The following is a 9,609-nucleotide window of genomic DNA, read 5'->3' on the forward strand; positions in this document are numbered from 1 at the left end:
ACAGGGAGTTCTGCTTGATATTTTGTAACAGCCTAAAGGGAAGAGAAATGAAAAAGTACAAGTACATATACGTGTATATGTATAACTGAATCATTTTGCTGTACGCCTGAAACTAACACGGTGTTGGCGACCAACCATTGTCCAATATAAAGTACAAATTAAAGAAAAGAATTATCCTGCAATGTAGCTGTCAATTAAAATCAAAGCTCAGTGCTCGCTTCGGCAGCACATATACTAAAATTGGAACGATACAGAGAAGATTAGCATGGCCCCTGCGCAAGGATGACACGCAAATTCGTGAAGCGTTCCATATTTTTTTAAAAAGAAAATAAAAAAAAAAATAAATAAAATCAAAGCTCATATTGTCTTAAAGTACTTAATTAAGAAACTTTAACTTTGGTATAATTTGCAGCTAAATGTAAAACTAGAACACAACTTAAAGATCATGTAGGTCAGCAGTGGTTCCTAACCTTGACTGTGCTTTAGAATTATTTGGGTGCGGGAGACCAGGGTTCGATCCCTGGGTTGGGAAGATCCCCTGGAGAAGGAAATGGCAACCCACTCCAGTATTCTTGCCTGGAGAATCCCATGGACAGAGGAGCCTGGCGGGCTACAGTCCACGGGGTCGCAAAGAGTCGGACACGACTGAGCGACTTCACTTTCTTTCTTTCTTTCACTTAAAATGTCTTAATGCCCTACTGCACAATAAATCATATTGGAATAAGAGACACAAGTATCAGTACTTTTAAACCTGGTTGAACAGTTTTGTTATGTAGCCAGTGTTGAAAACCATTGACAATTTAAACCTTTAGCACTTTAAGAAAATGAGATTTCAAGAGGTCAAGTGACATTTAATCAAGCTTTAAATTTATACTGTCCAATATGATAGGCTTAGCCACATGTGGCTTTTTAAATTTAAATTTATTGGGATTAAATAAAACTAAAAATTGAGCTCCTCAGACACACTAGCCACTTTTCAGGTACCCAATACCCACATGTGGCTAGTAGCTACCATATTGAACAACACAGATAATAGAAACTTTCACATCAGAGGAAAGTTCTTTTGGTCATTGCTATAAAAGAAATAATTGCACGTCTATTTTTAATGACTTTCTTTAAAGCACAGCAGAAGATCGTCTTGTACCTAGGTATAAGTTGGATTTTATTTCTAATCATTCAGTAACTTCAGAAACATCTTAAACCATTATTACAGAATGATTAGTATAATAAAATAGTTTTTAAACAACTATCACTCAACATTAGCATGTAGACCTGTAAGGCACCTAATACCACAATAAAAATAACAACTTCTTGGACAAATATAAAAAGTGACTCAAATCTAAGACACCCCACTCCATCTCCATCCCCAAACCAATGGATAATGATCCAGGAAGCCATTTTTTCTCCTTGATTGGCAAGGAAAGCACATGGGGGAAGGAAAGGGAGAGTTACAATTTCCCAGTGACTAGTCCATTGGGCTCAGAGACAACTCATAAGCTTGTCTAGGCGCTATCTTGGCACAAGGAGAGTATGAAGGAAGTTGGTCAAGGACAGTCTCTTCCTCCTTATATCTGAAAACAAAACCAGTATGAGAACTGAGCTAAAGTTCTCTAATAGCACTTATTACTATCACTATCCTTTTAAAAAAATATTATAGAACAGAGTTTTAAAACCTAAGACTTCTTATCTCTTATAGTAATTATGGCCGTGGAACATGTTTCAAAAACAGACCTTGGTATTAAAGAGATGCAAATCTATTGTGTTATATTTTTGCTGTGGCAAGCATCTAGAAAAATATCACCATTTTATTAGCTTTGTTTTTTCAGTTGTGTTATGAACTTGAAACTTAGTACCCACTGTACTGGAATACATTGTTCCTTGTCTTGTGGCTTAAATTTTGTATTCCCAAGTGCATTATAGCAAGCGATGAGGTCGCCATGCCCAGGTCTAAACAAGAGGGAGCCAGAAAGCCAACAGTGCAACACAAAGCCAACTTGAGTGATTGCAGTGTGCTAGGTACTGTTCTAAGCATTTTACATAGATTACATCATTTAATTCTCACAGCAGCTCACAATGACATAAGTGCTATTATTATCCTCATTTTACAGATAAAGAACCTGAAGGACCAAGAAGTTAAGTAGTTTGCTCAAGGCCACACAGCTAGTAAGTGGTAGAACTGAACTTCCAACCTTTGCAGTCTAACTCAAGAGCCCAACATTTTAATTGCTCAGCTCTATTATCAACATGTACTTACTTCATGGTCATGGTTTTGGCTTATCAAGGTCAAGATCAGAGATACTGGTTTGGACTGGTCCACTTAAGTGGGAAAAAAAGACCTCTGGGTAGCAAGGTGAGAATGTGAGCCTGTGTGGCCTTAACCCCAGGTTTCCCAAGATGGTTGAGGGGACCACTCATCTTCACTTTGACAATTATCCCCTCTACTCCTTGGCATTACATATCCACATTGCTTCGCAAGGGCAACAGTAGTTGCAACAAAAACTATTGCCAGAGGTGAGAAAAGAGAAGGGGAGGGGCACTAAATAAACAGCAGTAGCTATGGATGTTCCTGCAGTGGTTACACAATAGCCCCTGGGGTCTGAAACCTGGATAGACTCAGGGAAGTAAGATTTCCTGGCTCCAAGTAGGGGGCCGAGATGGACAGATATCAGCATTAATTAGACCATTATATAAAACATCACCTTTCTTAAGGCCATTTTCTCTCCTTCATAACCTTGACAAATCTCAGCATGTTTCCACATTTCATCCAGGAATATAAACAAGAAACACTGTCCCAGTGTTGCTAGTTTTCTAACCTGCGTGAATCAAATGATTTTTCCCCCAGATAGCAGCACCATGTTCTTCTCAGCAACAGAGACTTCTTTGGGTCTTTCATACCTACTGTGCTTCTTTGTTTACTGTGCTACAAACAGATGCAACTCTCCTGCACAAGCCCTTTGGACCTGCCCCACCAGCCAAGAGATTCCATTTATGGGTGCATGTATGTATAATACACTTTTTATTATTTAGATCAGTTTTAGGTTCACAGCAAAGCTGAGCAGTAAATACAGAGGTTTCACACATACCTTCCACCCCCACCCACGCCAACTCCTCCATTATCAACTTCCCCATCAGAGTGCGTTTGCACTCTGATGCGTTTGCTCCACTGATAAACCTCCACTGACACATCACAATCACTCCAAGTCCAGAGTTTACATAACCATTCACTTTTTATGGGTGTTGTACATTTTATGAGTTTTGACAAATGTATAATGAACTATATTCATTAGTATCACTCAGTTATTTTTAAAAGGAATCATGGATATATACTTTGCTCCTGAGAGACTCCACCTGCTTTTTAGATAATTCAGAGATGGTCTCATTGTTTCTGAAAAGCTTATAGGCTGATTCTCGCCGTGAATTCACTCCCAAGGCCTTTGCACTTGGTCTGACAGTGAGTGGCAGCACAGGAGGCTGGGGCTCCGAGACAATCCTCAGGCAGCCAGCCGAGGAGCCAGAAGCCTGCAGTTGTCTTGGCAACAGCTGAAGTTTCCTGTCCTGGGCTGAAACGCATGATGCCTCTTCATTTGTGAAAAGTCTGTTTTACACTTTCAATCTGCCTGGGGCATAAATATGCCAGGAATGGAGCCCTCAGGATGGGGTTTCTTTTTTTCTGATTTTGAAACAGAGGAGAAGATATTTACAATAAGAAGAGGCCTGCAGACATCTCATATTGGGTATCAGGTTCAACTATGCCAATGGAGCCACAGTCTAAGCTGGTCAAAGTGTTAAGCTTGAACAGGATTTTGTTTTAGATGCAGCAATATTTTTTAGGCCCTTCCACAGAGACAGAATTCAATACCTTTTGCTGGGACTCCACGGCCACTATCATTTTTTAAACCCTAACATAGAGTTTTGAAAGAGGAAAAAGTTTAACATCCTTAAGTGACTGCATATTTAGTTATGCCTAATATACCTGTAGTGTTGAAGAACTCAGAGCCCTCTCCAAGTGTGAATTATTCTAGTCTAAAACACTTAGGAAGCCCATCAGTCTTGAATTAGATGACAGACATTCTCTCTGTTTCAACTTTCTTCTCTAATTGATGTTTCTGTTTGAGTCCAGAGTTGCAATTTCCTTGATTGCCTCTCCTTCAAAATTCCTCAGACCATTGCTTACCGCAAAGCCCACTTGTCTGCCTATCCCAATTACAGGTATGTAAATAACAGTTAATCTTTCTTCCTTCCTTTGAAGAGTAAAGAATGTGGCCTCTAACAAACATCCGCCAGATTTTATTTTAGAACTAGGAGAATAACTGGATTTCCTGCAGCAACAAGATTCACATAATTCTACTCTCCTGTAAGCTAAAATCACTAAGGGTGGCCACCCACCCAAGTGGTTGTGTGCACCTGGGCAAGAGTGGCTGGGCCAGCAATCAGACAAAAGAGAGTACTTGGTGCTAAGGCAATCCAGGAGCTTCTCCCAATTCTAACATCTAGATCAGGTCAGACCTGCACCTACCCAGTCATTGGTTTCAAGGGAGACAAAGAATAAAGACTAATAAGCAGATTTTATGCTTTTCCTCCCTTCCCCTAGCAGAGGGTGTCAGGAGCCACAGACATTGGATTTAACGTCAGAAGTGCCCTAGTTGGCAGCAACAAAAATTATTGCTCCTAATACAGTAAACCTGTATGGGAGCAGGTTAAACACCAGGGAAACATGTGACCACATCAAGAGCAGACTTTGCCCACTGGCCTCGCACCTCTGTCCTGGTCTGAGAGGAGAAAACGTGTTACCTGTTACCTTCCGGGGACTTTATACCTAACAGATGCTCAAGAGAGCATGCTATGCCACAAATGATCCTGCATTGAGGAAAGAACAGAGGAAACCTGGTTCTTACCTTGAAGGAACTTCCAAGATGGCTCTGGCATGTTTGTCTCCCAACACACACACCATGACTGGAGTACAGACAACTAGCTCTTCAGGGGGAAGTGTGACTAATTCCAGGGAGGGCAGAGGATAGACTCAGAGAGGACAACCTCCCACGGGTGACGCTCAAGTGGGATCTGAAGGAGGAGTAGAGATTGGCCAGGTTGAAAATAAGGGCAGGAGAGGCATTCTACCCAATGGGTAATCAGGAGTCAGAAACAAAAGACCAAGGGACCACATATTAGATGATTCCATTTATATGACATGTCCAGGAAAGGCAAATGCATAGAAACAGAAAGTAGATCAGTGGTTATCTGGGCATGGAAGTGGGAAAGGTGACTAACAGCCAATGGGCACAAGAAATCTTACTGTGGGGATAAAATGTGCTACAACTGGATGGTGGTGATAATTGCACCTCTCAGTAAAGTTAGTAGAAATCACTGAATTGTACACTTGAAATGGATGAATTCTATGAAATGTAAAACATACCTCATTAAAGCTGTTCAAGAAAGAAAAGGATAGGAATGAGTCATCCCATTTGTAACAATCTGTGCTGAAGGGATAAAAAAAAAAAAGATAAAATCTCATCCTATGGTTAATGTTTAAATGCCAGTGTCTATAAAACAGCACAGAACACTCAAGCAGTTGCCTGTTATTGTAACAGCTAAACATCAGTCTCTGTAAACACTAAAAGGAAAAGCAATAAAAGTTAATATATTGCTTCAGTGCATATATATTTTATATAGGTCAGATCATCTTGTATAAGATATCTAAATCTATAAAAACCTATGTATGATAATGTATCTATATAAGGTAGCCTATATCCCACATTTACTCAATTTATCAACATCAATTTCTGCGCTATATGTTTTTCTTAGGCAGTCCATGACGACACAGAGTACGTTGTTATTTAGTAGCTAAGTCGTGTTCAACTCTTTTGTAACCCGATGGACTGTAGCCCACCAGGCTCCTCTGTCCATGGGGTTTCCTAGGATTTCCCAGGCAAGAGTACTGATGTGTGTTGTCATTTCCTTTTCCAATGGATCTTCCCAGACCAGGGATCAAACCCATGTCTCCTGCATCGGCAGGTGTATTATTTACCAGTGAGCCATCAGGGAAGCCTGACATAGAATATGGTTAAACATAATTTAGTGTTAACACAGGAGACTCGGGTTCGAACCCTGGGTTGGGAAGATCCCCTGGAGGAGGAAATGGCAACTCACTCTAGTATGCTTGCCTGGAGAATCCCATAGACAGAGTAGCCTGGCAGTCCATGGAGCTGCAGGAATCGGACACAATTTAGTGACTAAACAACAAGAAAAAACAATTTAAACCTTTACTGATGGATATTTAACTTTTCAAATTTTTCCTTATAAATAAGTTCACTGAACATTCTTTTCCTTAAGTCTTAAGGTATTTATAGAAATGATTGGAAACATGTATAAAATAGAGTTACAGGATCCAAGGATACATGCATGGTTAGTGCTGCCATTGCATGTTGCCAAATTGCTTCCCTGAATGTTTTTACCATATATGCCACCACCAATACCATATTCACCAGACGGTAGCACTGAACACTTTTTAAATCTTGGTTAATCTAATAGGTGCAAAGTGATTGTTTCTTTCACTTGAAGTCTCTGTGGTTGGTTAGTAGTGAGTCTGAACATTTTCTGTGGTTTATTAGAGCATATATTGTCTGTCAGTTGTTGCCTTGAGGCTTTTATGCCTTTTGGGATTTCAGTGTTTCTTGTGGACTTGTATATGTGAATTCTCCTTTAAGGACTTTAACTCTTCTTTGTGATATTTTTCTTCCAGATTTGTGTATTTTCTTTCATTTTATTAACAGCGTACTGAAGTTCTAAATGCTTGTAGTATTAAGATCACTTTGTAAAAGTGATTTCTAGAAGATTCAGAAATGTGCATGGGGGTGGGGTGGAGGAAAGGAGAGAACACTGCATTCTTTGCCTGCTTTATAATTTAGCCTGAGAGTACCAGTCTCTGAGTGCATCTGATCCCCACTGTTACCTTCGTGGTCACAGTTTACCTGTCACTCACGGTTCAACAACAATTTCCTAGTCCAAGAAATGACTATCAAAGCACCAACAGCCCTCTGGACCTCAGGACTGACTCAGGATTAAATTGAAATCCAAGGGGTGTGGTGACATTGTCCTTATATTACATTTTTTCTCATAGCTCCTAGCACTAAATGAGCAAACCACAGTTCAATAACATCTCTTTGATCAATAAGCAACTAAATAAGAACTTTATAACTCCCCCTCTGTGAGTGCTTAAGTCACTCAGCTGTGTCCAACTCTTTGGGACCCCATGGACTGTGGCCTGCCAGGCTCCTCTGTCCATGGAATTCTCCAGGCAAGAATACTAGAGTGGGTTGCCATGTCCTCCTCCAGGGGATCTTCCCAACCCAGGGATTGAACCCAGGTTTCCCGCATTGAAGGCAAATTCTTTACCATCTGAGCCACCAGGGAAGCCCATGAATACTGGAGCGGGTAGCCTATCCCTTCTCTAGGGGATCTTTCTGACCCAGGAATCGCACCGGGATCTCCTGCATTGCAGGCTGATTCTTTACCAGCTAAGCTATCAGTGAAGCCACTCCCCCTCTAGATGAACATAAGAGTAGAAATATCAGATAATCACTAAGGAATCTTCAAGTGGGTCTATTTAATAGGTGTAAACCCAGAGAGTTATCATCATTCATTACAAAACATTCATACTTGCTGTATTGGTTGCTATCATATGTAAGAATTCCCTGTTCTAGACCTATGTTCTCTGAAAAGTAAATCTTGAGAACCTCTTCTTAAAAATGACTTGTTAACATGGAGGGAAAATGTTCATGTCTTAGAATCAGTGTTAGAAAATAGTAAAGATATTTGAGAATAGCCTTAAATATTCAATTTGTTAGGTTAAAAATAATGGAAAAACTGATCTTCACAGATGGTACTAGCTGTGTGACTCTGGGAAAATTGCTTTATTTCTGAATCTGTTTCTTCTTCTATAAAATAGAAAAAAATTAAATCTTTACTCCAGTCCTATGTGGTATGAGTTGTATCAAAATTTATGAATTGCAAATCATTAATCCCATCATGCTCAGATATTCTTTGATTCTTAAGTCAAGAAAATTAATTGGTAGATCAAGTGGCTTAATTCCTCAATGACTCCATCTAGGCAGAAGAATGGAGGACTATTGCTTGTTGCTCAAAGCACAGTGCTGGGCAGTTTTATTTATACCTTCTTATTAAACCTGCAGAACACAGGCTGCTGCCTCATTTCAATGATGAGGACACTGAGACTTGGATAAATTATCCTGCTTTCCTCACAGTGACAGATGCTCACCTGTGGTTCATTTATGGAATTTCTTCCATTTAATCAGTGCCTAATTTGTTGGACTTGTTAACCAGTGACCTACATGACACGTCCATTTTGATAACTAATAAGCATCTCAAACAAGATGAAAGACAAGCTCCTGAACAGTCCTCAAAACATGTCCTTCCCACACTCTTTCCCACTCAGCAAATGATAGCTTCTTTATTCCAGGTGCTCAAACCAAAATTTCGAGAGTTGTTCTTAACGCCTTCAAGTCCCATTCTGATCTTTAAGAAACCCTGCCAACTCCATCTTCATAATACATCTAGAATCTAGACCACTTCTTACATTTTCTCACCAGCATTGTGGCTGAAGCCACCCCCAGCTCTCACTTATATTATTAAAATATCTTCCTAAGTGGTTCATTTCTGCCCCTTTCCCTCTAGCCTGTTTGCACAGAGCTGCCAGAATGATCCTGCTAAAATGAAGATCTGATCACATGGTATCTCTGTTTAAAACCTGCCAATGAATCCCCATGTGACTTAGAGTAAGAGCCAAAGACCCACAGTGGCTTCAAGGCTTCCCATGACCTGGCTCCCCACACAGCTGACCACACTGCCACCCTTCCCTCTGTTGCCAGGCTGTGCCCACGGCCCGAACTGTCTAATTCCAGGTTCCACCACAGCTCATTCCCTTGCTTCCTTCTGCCTTTTATTCAGAAGGTATCTTCTTCATGAGAGCATCCTTCGCCATCCCATCTAAACTTTCTGCCATTCAATCTCTCATGTCTCCATTCCTGCTGCATTTGTTTCTTTCACACACTTAACGAACTACATGTTGTACTTACCTTCTTTGTCTCCTGTTTCTGAAATATAATCTCCACTGGGCCAGGTATTTTGGTCTGTCCATTCTCTGTTGTATTCCCAATGCCTAACACATGGTGTGTACACCATAAATATTTGTTGAACAAGTGATGGCTCCAGTCATGATGGCCTCCATCTCATGCGAGGTCATTCTTCTTTTTTTTTTTTTTGCAGACTCTTAACTTTTCTTCACGTCACTTGCACCTTTATCAGGTAGCACAGGACTTCCTCAAAGTTTTCCACACGTCTCTCCAGGCTTTTCTCTAGGTCTTCTTGACCAATTCTGGGTCACGTGACCATTCCTAGTTCAATCACTGGCAGAAGGGAACGGGACCACCGCAACTGTCGTTGTTTAATCATGACTTATTCCCTACACCTGGGCAGACGGTTGCTGGAATGACTTTAGGTTAACAGGAAGAAGAAGATGATTTTATATAGGAAAATAAGGGCCTGCCAAATCCATGAGTCACAATTTCATGTCAGTGATCACATTTGAGCTTC

The 9,609-nt window shown here is 40.5% G+C and overlaps 1 non-coding gene across 1 annotated transcript; it reads left to right on the top strand.

The window, feature by feature from the left end:
- Positions 1-210: 210 nt before the first annotated feature.
- Positions 211-317, top strand: LOC122454678. The gene has a single exon (XR_006273484.1). It is a non-coding gene; the product is annotated as a U6 spliceosomal RNA (small nuclear RNA).
- The last annotated feature ends 9,292 nt before the right edge of the window (positions 318-9,609 follow it).

Source organism: Cervus canadensis, chromosome 16 (genome assembly GCF_019320065.1).
Source record: "Cervus canadensis isolate Bull #8, Minnesota chromosome 16, ASM1932006v1, whole genome shotgun sequence".
In the NCBI taxonomy this organism is placed as follows: domain Eukaryota; kingdom Metazoa; phylum Chordata; class Mammalia; order Artiodactyla; family Cervidae; genus Cervus; species Cervus canadensis.